Below are 14,836 nucleotides of genomic sequence, written 5' to 3' on the forward strand. Positions count from 1 at the left end.
TGTTTTGGGGGGTGCTTATTGTTTTGTTTTGTTTTGTTTTTGAGGCAGGGTTTCTCTGTGTAGTTCTGGCTGTCCTGCGACTCACTCAGTAGACTAGGCTGGCCTTGAACTCAGAGATCTGACTGCCTCTGCCTCCCAAGTGCTGTCCAATGCAGCAAGGGCCCAGTTAGTATATATATGTTAAACATATATACACTTAATATATGTTTTTATAAATACACTTAATAATTACACTTAAAGTATGTTGTGACACTCTATGGCACTGGTAGCCAGAGTGTGGTGCATGAGAACAACAATGGAGATTTCTAATTTTTGAAACTTAGAAGTTTCAAATAATAACATTCTATAAGCTATGTTCTCTAAAATAACTTTGTGGCTCAGGACTGGTGTTGCCATTGATTGAGTGTGGAGTTCAGAATTCACGCAGTCCCTGCCTTTTCACCTTCTTTAAGACAGGGTCTTCCCATACATACATGCCTCTAGAGACTCACCTTTCTCCACCTCCATTGCCTGTTGGCAGTCAGGGATAACAGATGCATAAGCTACTTTATCTTACTGTTGTGTAGGTTCTGGGTAATCCAATTCAAGTCATCTGGTGTGAGTGGTTTGATGTTCTTTCTCAACTCCTGTGTCAATGACCCTAAAGCCCAGTTGAGGAACTCTCATATGGGATCTCCCCACCCCCATTGGAATGCCTGTGTTCATCCAATACAACTCACCCAAAGTACAGGGCGTATTATAAGAACTCCTTGTATATCCAATTTCTTTTCATTGTGAAACCTCTTAACTGTCTGTACTAATACCTTTTATCTAACCCAGATAAAGTATTTCTTAATTGTTGAAAGGTGGCTCCCTTACTTACTACTCAGGTTGTTTTTGCCAAGGACACCCAAGTTACCCCATCCATTGATCCATTTCCCTTTGCTTCATCTAAGCTCTATGCTTCCGTAGACATGGTGCTTTACCACCCACATTGAGCACTCAGCCTTTCAGAGTTTCAGAGGTTCTGGGAATCTCCTATAACTGACCAGCTGGCCTGTGCTGTGTCCAGTACTGGCATCTCTCCACCGCACCCCCAGGACATATATGCTCTAAGATATCCTCGTCTTGCCTCTGAGTTTTGCAACCCATGAATTCCTTCTCTGGGCCTTTTATCTTAATTACACTACTGTGACCTATGTTTTTTTAACTTTAATCCAATTCATCAAGTGTGCTGACATACTCCAAAATAATAAAAATGTTTCTTTCTGTAAAATTGAGTGTTACTTGCTACATGTAGACAGATCATCAATCCACTTGGAATTTATTTTATATACAGTGTAAGTTAGAGGTAAAAATAATCTACATATTAGACATTGATGTCTACTTGATTCATTTTAATTGACTGCAGTGTGTTAGTTAGGGTTTCTATTGCTGTGACAAAGCACCATGACCAAAAAGCAAGTTGGGGAGAAAAGAGTTTATTTAGCTTACACTTCAGCATTGCTAAACTCAACCAGGGCAAGATCCCAGAGACAGGAACTGAGCAGAGGCCATGGAGGAGTGCTGCTTCCTGGCTTGCTTTCCGTGTCTTGCTCAGTCTGCCTTATAGAACCCAGGGCCAACAACCCAGGGATGGCATCACATACCATAGGCTGGGCCCTTCACCACTGATCACTAATTAAGAAAATGACTTACATCTGGATCTCATGTAGGCATTTCCTCAGCTGAGGCTCCTTCCTCTTTGATGATTCTAGTTTGTGTCAAGTTGACACACAAAACCAGCCAGTGTCCACAGTAAAACATCTTCATGTCATGTATCCACATTGTTTGTGTCTGCTCTCACATTTTTTGAGTATTGCTCTTTTGAGGTCTCTGAAGAATTTTTCTGGTATTTTTATGGGTATTGCATTGAATATATAGATTGTTTTGGCTAAGATTGCCACTTTTACTATGTTAATTCTACCTATCCAAGAACATGAGAGATCTTTCCTTTTTCTGATTTCTTCTTTATTTCTTTTGCCAAAGATATAAAGTTCTTGTCATACAGACCCTTCACTTGTTTGGTTAGAGTTACCCCAAGATATGTTATGTTATTTGTAGATTTTGTAAAGGGAGATATTTCTCTGATTTCTTTCTCAGCCCTTTTATCATCTGAGTATAGGAAGGCTACTGATTTTTTTTGAGTTAATCTTGTATCCTACTACATTACTGAAGGTGTTTATCAGTTGTAGGAGTTCCCCAGTAGAATTTTGGGGGTTACTTATGTATACTATCATATCATCATCAAATAGTGAAAGCTTGACTTCTTTTCCAATTTGTATCCCCTTGATCTCCTTTTATTGTCTTATTGCTCTAGCTAGAATTTTGAGTACTATATTGAATAGACATTAAAAGAGTGAACAGCCTTGTCTTGTTCCTCATTTCAGTGGGATTGCTTTGAGTTTCTCTCCATTTAGATACTTGTTGTATATTGCCTTTATTATGTTTAGGCATTTTCCTGTATCCCTGCTCTCTCCAAGATCTTTATCTGGAAGGAGTGTTGAATTTTGTCAAATGCTTCTTCAGCATTTAATGAAATGATCATGTGATCATGTGGGGTTTTTTTTCTTTGTTTATATGGTGGATTACATTTACCTATTTTTGTATGTTGAACCATCCCTGCATCGCTGGGATGAAGCCTACTTGGTCATGGTGGATGAGTTTTTGTTGTTGTTGTTTTGATGTATTCTTGGTTTCTGTTTGCTGGTATTTTATTGAGTATTTTTGCAAAAATGTTCATAAGGAAAATTAACCTGTAATTCTTTTTCTTAGTTGTGCCTTTGTGTGATTTAGGTAGCAGGGTAATTGTAGCCTCATAAAAAGCTTGGCACTGTTCCTTCTGTTTCTATTGTGTGGAACAATTTAAGGAGTATTGGTATTAGTTCTTCTTTGAAAATCTTGTAGAATTTTGTGCTGAAACAGTCTGATCCTACGCTTTTTTTGGTTGGGAGACTGTTCATGACTCTTGCTATTTGCTTAGCAGTTATAGGTTTATTTAATTTGCTTGTCTGGTCTTGATTTAATTTTAGTATGTGGTACTTATCCAGAAAATCGTCCTTTAAGTTTTTCAATTTTGTGGAGTATAGGTTTTTGAAGTATGACCTAATGATTCTGGATTTCCCCTATGTCTGTTGTTATGTCCTCCTTTTCATTTCTGATTTTGTTAATTTGGATATTCTCTCTCTGCATTTTAGATAGTTTAGATAAAGACTTGTCTATTTTGTTGATTTTCTCGAAAATCCAACTCTTTGATGCATTGATTCTTTGTACTGTTTTTTTTTTTTTTGCATCTATTTTGTTGATTTCAGCTTTCAATTTGATTATTTCCTGTCATCTAGTCCTATTGGGTGAGTTTGCTTCTTTTTGTTCTAGAGCTTTTCAGGTGTTCTGTTAATTTGTTAGTGTGAGATTATTCCAGCATTTAGTACTATGAATCTTCTTATCACTGCTTTCATTGTGTCCCATAAGTTTGGATATGTTGTGTGGTCATTTTCATTGGATTTTAGGAAGTCTTTAATTTCTTTCTTATTACTTCCTTGACCCAGTGGTGATTCAGTTAAGCACTGTTCAGTTTCCGTGAGTTTGGGGACTCTCTGAAATTAGTGTTGTTGTTGAATTCTAACTTTAAGCCATGATGATCCAATAAGACACGGGGTTATTCCAATTTTTTAAATCTATTTAAATTTGCATTGTTAGTGAGTATGAGGTCAGTTTTGGAGAAGGATCCATGAGAAGAAGGTATATTCTTTTGTGTTTGGGTGGAATGTTCTATTGATGTCTGTTAAGCCCATTTGAGTCATCACGTTGTCCAGAGGGTCAGGAACCTGTAGCATACATTACAACAGTAAGCTATCACGTGTTGCTTAAAGTTGCTGAGAAGGTGGTGGTCAGGCCTGAAGGCCTTCCCAAGGCTCACCAGCATTAAACCTGATCAGTTTTGTCCCTAGGGATTCAAGCTTGATGTTAATCTACCCCTATTTGCCTCCAAGTGATAAAGTGCAGTTCATTTGTTTGGTGTTTTTTCATATCTGTCTTGACTTGTTTTAATACCTTACAGATTTACTTTATACATTGGCCTAAATAATTTGGATCTGCCAAAGCCTCTCCTACTTTACAAAGATTATGTCCTAACTCAGAACCCACCAAAGCAACTAAGGCTTCAGTTCGGTCCTGAGCTTCCTGATAAATCTACATCTTCCTCCACTCTCAAATGAAAAAAAGTCTCATCTGGCCCAGTGAACTGGGCATCAATTACCACTTAAATTTATTTCATGCTTTTCATGGGTTTCATGATCTTGGATCTTGTTTAAAAACTTCGTCTCTGTAGGGTTCTTTAGCATAGATTTAATTTTGGTTAAACTTTGTTTGACTTTTGTTCTTGTGTCTCTCCTTTTCTCTATATGTTGCTAATTTATGAAACAGTCATGCAGAATTTCAGCCTCATCTTCTCTTACATAAGGAAATACCCATGGAACACCCATCTTGGCCTTAAACACAGTTTCTACTATACTTAGTAGTGGCCATGCAAACTCTGTGGCGGCCTGCTGACACTCTCTTAGATCATGGGGAGAGAGGTAGCCGTATCAGTATTTCTCTCGTGGGCTTCCCATGCAGGCTCTCCCTCTGAGTAGAGGCCTCGGCCTTTGTTGTAGGTCTTAGCACCTTGTAGGGTCTGTAGAACTGTTCACATGACAAAAACAAATGCTGTCTTGGAGAATATAGGGAAAGATAGCCCCCCAAGGATCATCCCCTCCCAGGCCCTCAGATACTCCACCCTCAGGCTGCCCAGCCTCAGCTTCTTGCCTTGCTGCCCACAGCCAGGATCAGGTATTCACTCTGCCCTAACTCATCCTTAGTTCTCTGTCTGTCCATGGCCAGGCACCCGTTACATCGTGGGACTCTATTCCTGCAGAGACATGAATGAATGTCCACTCACCCCAGACAACAAAATGCAGGAGAATTGTCTGTATTCTGTCAATCATGTTATAAATAAATGCTCTTTGGCCAGGCAGGAAATATAGGCCAGAAAACCAGACAGGAAGTAGAAATGATGTAATGAGAACAGGAGAATTCTGGGAAGGAGGAAGTTGATTCCTCCCACTCCTGCCCAGACCACCGAAGCAGCACGATGTGATCTGCCCCACTGAAAAAGGTACTGAGCCACATGGCTAACATAGATCAGAAAAATGGGTTAATCAAGATGTGAGAGTTAGCCAGTGAGAGACTAGAGCTAATGGGCCAATCAGCTTATAATTTATGGAGACCTATGTGTGATTTTCTTTGTTGCTAAACAGTTGTGGGGTACCAGGCAGGACAGAAACTCAAACAAGCAGGCCTGGCCCTTCATGTTACAACAAAGTAACAACAGATCATAGTATGGACCTTAAAAACCCAACTCGGTGAACCAATGTTCACCAATGTTTTATTGGGATTGCTTACAGGAATATGGGTAAGAAGCTACTTACAGGAGCAGAAATGACTCACGGCTTGCATGAGAGTATCTCTCAGCAGTCCCTACTGGTTATTCAAGCTTCAGGAGAAATGCACCTAGTCTATGTGGTCAGTTTGGGAAACTTCATGAAACCTTTGAGCTGTTAACTTCCTGAATTTAAGGAGCTTCTCTGCAGGATGGAATCTCCCCCTTAGGGTACCCTGTTGTTTTATATCCTTTGATAACATCTTATGTCTTAAGGCATTCCAGGACAGATGGTTCTATCTTAAACTGTGACACAACATCCCCTCCCTTTGAATCAGACTGTTGAAACAATGAATTCTCGAGAAACTGGAACTTTTCCCAGAATCGCACACTGGGAGACTAGAAGGGTCTTTGTCAACCTGTCAGCAAACTTGACTGCAGAAAGAAGTCACACACAGTCCTGACAATTGCCAGGACACCTTTCAAGAGAGACTAGAACCAAGAAAATGATGATGGGTTGCACCTTGAAGAGTCATAAAATAAGAATGTAGAAATGTAGGTTACACACATAAAAATATAGGAATAAAATACAAAGTTGTAAGCCTTGGAGAATGGGAGCGGGCTGTCAGCAGCTTTCTCAGCAGTTTAAGGATTAACTGTTAACAGGGGGTTACTCTGCTTTACAACCCAGAGCTCTGTCTGCAAGGCTGAAGTGGCCCTCTGCAAACTGAGGGTTGCTCTGCAAACTGAGGGTCAGCTTTTAAATACCCCCCACCCCAGTTACTCATGACCAGCAACTGATGTGAGCTGAATTAACCTGAAATGATGGGATGTACCTGACTTTTGGTTGTGCATTTTCCCATACCCTCCACTGCTACACAAAACTGCCCATATCAGGGGAGTGTAGAGCTTTGGTAAACACCATCAGAAAGTGCCAGCGAAGGACAAGGACTTAAATACAAACACTAGTGTAACTATCACTAGTTACACTAATTATTATTAGCTCATACTAATCTACCTGTTCTCTCATTCAATTCCTCCCCTTTTTTTTTCAAGGAGATGTCTGGGCCTACATAATTTTCACTCCATCCCTCTATGAGTAATAATCAACCCCTAAATGATGTCTGTAACCCTAAGGAAAACTTTGTTGGGAGAGGGGACTTCTCTCATAGAATTGATTCCAGCAATCTTTTCTCATTTTACATGCCAAATCCATTTCCCACTCCCTCCCCCCCTCCTGCTCCCTCCATCTTCTCCCTCCTAACCATCATCCCACTCCCCATCCACTCCTCAGAGAGGGTAAGGCTTCCCATGAGGAGTCAACAAAGTCTACCACATTGCTTTGAGGCAGGACTAAGACCACCCCACCCCCCATATCTAGGCTGAGCAAGGTATCTCTCCAGAGAGAATGGGTTCCAAAAAAGGCAGAACAAGCAGAAAGGATAAATCCTGGTCTCACTGCCAGTGGCTGCACAGTCTGCCCCAGCCATACAACTTTCACCCACATTCAGAGGGCCTCATTGAGTCCTATGCTGGTTCCCTTGCTGTCAGGCTGGAATTGGAAGGCTTCCATTAGCTCAGGGAAGCTGTTTCAGTGAGTGTCCCCATCATGGTCTTGACCTCTCTGCTCCTATTCTCACTCTTCCCTCTCTTGGACTAGACTTTGGGACACAGTCCAGTGCTCCACTGTGGTTCTCTGCATCTGCTTCCATCCGTTGTTGGATGTAGATTCTATGATGACATTTTGATGACTCTCTTTTTTTTGGGGGGGGTTAAATTTTTTTTATTTTTTATTTTATTTTTAATTTATTTCTTTCTTTATTAATTAATTAAAGATTTCTGTCTCTTCCCCACAACCGCCTCCCCTTTCCCTCCAACTCCACCAATCAAGTCCCCCTCCCTCATCAGCCCAAAGAGCAATCAGGGTTCCCTGCCCTGTGGGAAGTCCAAGGACCACCCACCTCCATCCAGGTCTAGTAAGATGAGCATCCAAACTGCCTAGGCTCCCACAAAACCAATAGGTGCAGTAGGATTAAAACCCATTGCCATTGTTCTTGGGGTCTCAGTAGTCCTCATTGTCCGCTATGTTCAGCAAGACCAGTTTTAACCCAGGCTTTTTCAGATGCAGGCCAGCTGGCCTTGGTGAGTTCCCGATAAAACATCCCCATTGTCTCAGTGTGTGGGTACCCCCCTCGAGGTCCTGAGTTCCTTGCTCGTGCTCTCTCTCCTTATGCTCCTGATTTGGACCTTGAGATTTCAGTCCAGTGCTCCAATGTGGGTCTCTGTCTCTGTCTCCTTTCATCGCCTGATGAAGGTTAATATTCAGGAGGATGCCTATATGTTTTTCTTTGGGTTCTCCTTCTTATTTAGCTTCTCTAAGAACCCGAATTATAGGCTCAATGTCCTTTATTTATGGCTAGAAACCAAATATGAGTGAGTACATCCCTCCCATGTTCCTCTTTTTGGGTCTGGCTTACCTCACTCAGGATAGTGTTTTCTATTTCCATCCATTTGCCTGCAAACTTCACGTGGGCACAGGAGACCACTTCCTACGTATAACCCCAGCAGCACAGAAAATAAGGGCCTCATTGAATAAATGGGACCTCCTGAGACTGAGAAGCTTCTTTAAAGCAAAGGACACTGTTGCTAAGACAGAAAGGCAACCCACTGACTGGGAGAAAATCTTCACCAACCCCGCAACTGACAAAGGTCTGATCTCCAAAATATATAAAGAACTCAAGAAACTAGACCGTAAAAGGCTAATCAACCCAATTATAAAATGGGGCACTGAGCTGAACAGAGATCTCTCAACAGAAGAAGTTCAAATGGCTAAAGGACACCTAAGGTCATGCTCAACTTCCTTAGCGATCAGGGAAATGCAAATCAAGACAACTTTAAGATACCATCTTACACCTGTCAGAATGGCAAAAATAAAACACACCAAAAATAGCCTTTGCTGGAGAGGTTGTGGAGAAAGGGGTACACTCATCCATTGCTGGTGGGAATGCAAACTTGTGCAACCACTCTGGAAAGCAGTGTGGAGGTTTCTCAGGAAATTCGGGATCAACCTACCCATGGACCCAGCAATACCACTCTTGGGAATATACCCAAGAGAGGCCTTATCATACAACAAAAGTATATGCTCTACTATGTTCATAGCAGCATTGTTTGTAATAGCCAGAACCTGGAAACAACCTAGATGCCCTTCAGTTGAAGAATGGATGATGACTCTCTTAAATGTCAACTTCTCTTTAATTCACTCTCTTAGTTAGGATTCTATTGCTGTGAAGAGACACCATGACCACTGCAGCTCTTATAAGGAGGACATCTAATTGGGGGCTCATTTGCAGTTTCAGGTGCTGTCTGTCACCATCATGGCAGGAAACATGGCGGCATGCAGGCAGATGTGGTGCTGGAGAAAAAACTGAGTGTCCTACATTTTGTAGACCACAGGAAGTGGACTGAGACACTGGGTAGTATTCTGAGAATAGGAAACCTCAAAGCCCGCTTTCACAATGACTCACTTCCTCCAACAAGGCCATGCCCATTCCAACAAAACCACACCTCATAGTAGTGTCACTCCCTATGAGATTATAGGGGCCAATTACATTCAAGCTACTGCACTCGGTTTCCTTACAGAACTGTGTTTGTGATTCTGTGAGCTCACATAAAAAAAAGCACTGTAATTACACCTGGTATATGTTTAATGCTTTGCCTAATCATATCTAATAAAATTTGACTGTGGTCAAGGTCATTATCTTCATTTTATGAGAAGTGTAATGCTAGATGAGAAATTCTAAGACTAGCTCAGGATTGTTGCTGATATAAATATTATACTTAGACTTCAACTTACCTTGGACAAGGTATCCAAGAAAACTCTGGGTAGAGTGAGGAAGCTGGATGTGTTCTCTTCTCTGGTGTGTGTGTGTGTGTGTGTGTGTGTGTGTGTGTGTGTGTGTGTGTGTGTGTGTTTGGGTATACACGTGTGTGTATGCACATGTATTCAGAGGCTAGAGGTCCACCTCAGATGTCATTCCTCAGAAAGCCATCCCACTTGTGTTTTGAGATGGGGTCTCTTATTGGCCTGGCGAGGCTGCCAGATGTAATGACTGCCTAATTTGTTCTAGTATAACAAAAACTCAGGAGTCAGAAATTGAGATAAACACCTGAAAAATCCAAGGAAAGCAGAGCAATTGGCTGTCTGATACTCTCCACGTTTTTCCCGAACCATCAATCCTGGAAATTCCCTGGAACTCGACCCTCCTCTCTTCTTGTCCTCCCTAGCCACCCTCTTCAGTCCTCCAAGCCCTTTATGGCTAATCCTAGTCAGCCAATTGTTGACTGCATCCTTTGATTCAAGGTTGCTTTATTGGCACAGTAGATCGGTTGTACAGACAATTTTCCTACAACAGCCTGGAACATCCTGGTTTGGTGAGGCTGCCTAGCCAGCAAGCTCCAGGAATCCTCCTGCTTCTGTATCCTGGGATTATAACCATGAGCCATAACACCTGGCTTTTTAACTTGGGTTCTGGGAATTGAACTCAGGTCCTCATGCTTCTGAAGCTGTCACTTTATTGACTAACCCATCTTCCCAGTCCCTCTTGAATTGAAAGTCTAAATGGTGTCTTCATCCATAAAAGCTGAGGAATAAATTTCTTTCATCTAGATCCAGAAAAGATCCAGTTAGCCCAAGAAGACAAAAAGACTAACAAATTAATAAAGAGCTAACCTTTTTTTGAGTGATTGGTACATGCTAAATGGTGTCTTAAAATCTTAACATTTGTTTGATTTTTTTCATTGCACAACAGTTCTGCTTATAAAGATCCATTCTCAGTCCATTTCACTGAAGTATGGAGAAGTCATTTCCCCAAGATTACTTACTTATTTTGGTGTGAAGTTTAACCTTAAGCCAAGGCCAACTCAGCCCAGAACCTTCATGTTAGTTATTCCCTGGTACTGTTTCCCTTGCTACCTGTGTTAGTCTGGATGTAATTGGCCCCCATATGCTCATAGGAAATGGCACTATTGACTTAGTTGGAGTAGTGTGTTAGTGTGGGGGCGGGCTAGAGATCTCTTCTGCTCAAGTGATTCAGTTGACTCTCTCTTGCCTTAGTATCAAGATGTAGGACTCTCAGCTCCAGCACCATGTCTTCCTGCACACCTCATGTCCCACCATGATATGGACTAAAGCTCTGAAACTGCAAGCCTCTCTATTAAATTTTTTCCTTTATAAGAGTCGCTGCGGGGGCTGGAGAGATGGCTCAGCAGTTAAGAGCACTGACTGCTCTTCCAGAGGACCTGAGTTCAATTCCCAGCAACCGCATGGTGGCTCACAGCCATCTATAATGAGATCTGGTGTCCCCTTCTGGGGTGCAGGTGTACATGGAAGGAATGTTGCATACCTAATAAAAAGAGTCGCTGCGGTCATAGCGTCTCTTCACAGCAATAGAAACCCTAACTGAGACATTCCCTTCCACTACAAGTAACCACCAATTACTCAATTGTGACCTTTAAAATGTTTCTCTGCATTTATACATATTCATACTGATAAACACACACTTACATACAGTGCCCATGGAGACTAGAAAGGGGCTTTGTATCCCCTGGAATTCAGGTGATTGTGAGCTGCCTAATATAGGTGCTAGAATTTAACTCATGTCTTCTGGCAGAGCATACATTCCCTTAACCACTGAGCAATTGCTCCAGCCCCCATTCTTATTTTTTTTAAGCTGGTTCACTTTTGCAAATCTAAGTTAAATAGTTATTTCACTAATGTAGTTTGTACTTTTCTGATCATTTGGAAGGTTCCGTCTCTTTTTACATCTTTGTGGGCTATTTATAGGTCTTTCATGAGTTGTTTGTTTATATCACTCTTGTAAATGTTTTTCTTTCTGGAAATAAGTTTTATATATTGATGCAATCAATTTGTAACCTGTGTGTGTGTGTGTGTGTGTATGCACGTGCCTGTGTGTGTAAATTAGCTTAGGCTGGCCCTATACTTTCCATCTTCCTACAGGTATTCACTATGATGTCCAGATCTTATTTTATTGTTGAAATAAAATTCACATTGCACAAAAGTCACTCTTAGATATTTAAAGTATACAACTTATGGATTTTAGCAGTTTCACATTATGTTTCTCCAGAATATTTTCACCACCCAAGTAAGTCCTGGGCAAGCACTAATCTGCTTATGTGCTCATGTGTTTGCCTGCATTTCAGACCAGTCATTAATTCTGCTTCTTGGAATCTTCTCTTTTTTTCGATGAAAACTTCTGTATGTATATTTAAAGTATGAATACGATGTGTATACTTTTCTCCGATTAACCTGTTTTTGTATCTGCTTCATTATCAAAACCAAAGAACAGGCAAGAATGTGTCCCCTGTGTTTGTTGAAGTCGGTAACTGAAAGCCTGATGCTCCGAAACTGTGCACTAAAAAAGAACAGAGACGGAGGAAGTAAACTGATAATAGAAAATGAGACGCAGAGCAGTGCACAGATAGATGGTTCTTGAGTTTGTGCCACTGCGGATTTGAGAGCTGCTTGTTTAAAAAAAGATTTATTTTATTTTAATAAATTGTGTGTGTGTGTGCATGTTTGTGCATATGTGATTGCCTCTATGTGTGCGTGTGAAGCTACGAGTGCCGTGTCTACAGAGTACAAAAGAGGGAATCAGATGTCATGGAGAAAGAGTTGCAGGCTCCTGTGAACCGCCTGGTATGGATACTGGGAGTGCTTTTCAAATCTGTAAGAGCAATATGTACTCAAAAAAAAAAATCCAACAAAAACCCCCACCACCACCACCAACAACAACAACAAAAAAAACCACTAATGTACTTTTATGTGTCTAGGTGCATGTCTGGTATCCAAGAAGACCAGAAGAGAGTATCCGTTATCCTGGAACTGGAGTTACATCCTGTTGTAAGTCACACTGCGGGTACTGGGAATTGAACCCAGGTCCACTAGAAAAGCAGCCAGTGTTCTTAACCACTACACCATCTCTCCAGGATCTTAGTACACACTCTTAACTACTGAGACATCTCTCTGGCCTCTAGAGTTGCTTTTGAATATTTGTGAACTGGGTGCTAAGAAGTGGGGAACTTCACTTTCAGGAAGCTAAACTAAGAACTGACCAAGCATTGCATAATCTTGTCTAATCAGTTATGCCCAAATCTGTGAAGTCTCCCCAAAACCAACAAGGAAACCAAGTCCTGTAAGTAAAAGCAAAGAGCCTTTATTTTATGCAAGTTTGCAAACTCTGCCTCTGTGCATGTTCAATGTATTGGAATAAACGGAGAGCCCCGAGCTTAGTTAGAGTTGGGTTTTTATAGTAGTAAAGGTGGGGGTGAGGGGTTTCTGAGGTTCAGGACCCTTGATTGGCTGACATTTGTCTAGGGGTGTCCTGGTGAGTGTGCTGGCAGGTGATCCTATCTACAAAGGTTGGAACGTTAGGCATTTCCTTTGGATGGGCTGTTCTTGGGTGGTGCTCAGGTAATCTCAGTTTGTGGTCCTTCCTGCAACCAGGTATTGCTTCAGGTAAACTACTGAGACTCAGGCCTCTATTAAATTTATTGATGGCTGAGTCCTACACAGACAGGTGATAATGGTTGGAAGTAAGGAACTTTCTTTGGGTGATCTATTCATATTTAGCTTATCAGGGCTGGCTCCTACATTTCCCCCTTCACAAGCACCGATGATAGGATCCAATCTTGGGTCCTGCTTGCCCCCGGTTTTAAGGAGGTATGGAACTACTTAAATTAATAAATCCATTAACTGACAACTCTGGACCTATTTTTTAGTATATCAACAGGTACTATAGGTAGTTACCTTGTCCCCCACGCCAGGGAATTCCCCCTCGTCTCAGTCTTTCAACCTATTTTGGGCAGAGAGCATGGGACAAAGTGTTCCTTTTCACAACTACTTCAAGCTGACCTTAGGGCATTGTTATCAAAACCCAAATAGGCTGGAAGGCTAGCCAAAGGCAGGGAGAGAATTCAGACAATGGGGCACTCATAAGACTCCATTGAAGCAACAGGGAGCGTTCCTATCAGCTGGACTGGTCCACATCAGCTTTCAGGAAGTCCAGGGCTTGCCGCTATTCAGAGCAGGTTGTAGTCAGCAACTGATGCTTAGATGTGTCTGCCAGCCAAGTGGAAGCCTATTGAGATAAGTTTAAACTAGGAACAGAAGTTAAAATTTATTTACTTAAAGAAAAACCCATACTGTAGAAAAAGAGCAGATAACAGGTATCTGTAAACAGAAGGAATAGACTCATACCTTTGAGTCCTAGCAAAAACTACAGATTTTGGTGAGAAGCATGTATATTTTTCTGCTGTCCAGTGAACCATGTATGGTTTGGACAGAGATGTCTTTGGCCCGATAAGAAACACCTTTAAGTTCACATTTAAATGGCAACCAGAATAGATCTAAAATCTTGAGCTTGTGACCCACACAGTAAGTACTCATTGCTCTATCAGCTTGTTAGAACTCCGATAGAGAGGGGAAGAAATCAGAAACATTTTTTTCATATCTGAACCTGTATTTACATCTTAAGTCATTTTTTAGACCCTCAAAACATTTTTTAATGAGCTAACAAGTTTGTAGCTTTGTGGAAGGATCTGGATACCTTTTGCTTCTAAACTGACGTTATAACTGCCCTGGCCATCAATACTATCAGAGATCTAGAGGGATAAAGTATATCTGAGTACAAACCATATAGTTTCTGAATCTATCAAAAATGACAGGGACCAGAGTCTATATACAGAGTCACACCCAGGTCCATAGCATTGGAGGCAGAAATATCCAGAACAGCAGTTTTACTGCCTAAGCCAGGCCCATAAGGTAAATTTTTCTTTTTCTGTGGAAGAGGGACATGGAAAAGACTGACCTTATTCTGTCTAGGCAAAAGTGGTGCAATCAGTTCTCCAAGGTCCTGCTGTTTGCCCACAGTCTGGACCGGGTCCTGACAGCAGGTGTTGCACTGGGGCATCTCGCCCCATGGTCAGCGTCATCGTAATCCAGGTGGAGACTCATGGTGTCTCATAATCTTCTCTGGAGACCTTGGGTTACTGCTAGGATCTCGGAGTCTCTGTCTAATACAATAAGCTTTTTAATCATTATTTTACATGCCATATTCTGCAGATCTCTGAAGTATGAGGGCTGCCTAGGTATGTCTGATTAGACAAACTTTGTTTCTCATTATTTGTTTTAAGTTTGACTTTGAAAACATATACAAGAACTAAATAAGGCTTATTCCTGTAACTAATTATATCAGTACTTTGAAGATACCTGACTAACTTGTATTTCCTAACAGTCTATAATAAGTTAGCAGATTTTACAAGACTAGAACTCCACACTCTGTAATGATTTTGAATTAAGGCTAATAACGAAACTGAATTAGT

Source organism: Alexandromys fortis, unplaced genomic scaffold (genome assembly GCF_014885135.2).
Source record: "Alexandromys fortis isolate MF-2015 unplaced genomic scaffold, M_Fortis_MF-2015_v1.1 scaffold_45, whole genome shotgun sequence".
NCBI classification, from domain to species: domain Eukaryota; kingdom Metazoa; phylum Chordata; class Mammalia; order Rodentia; family Cricetidae; genus Alexandromys; species Alexandromys fortis.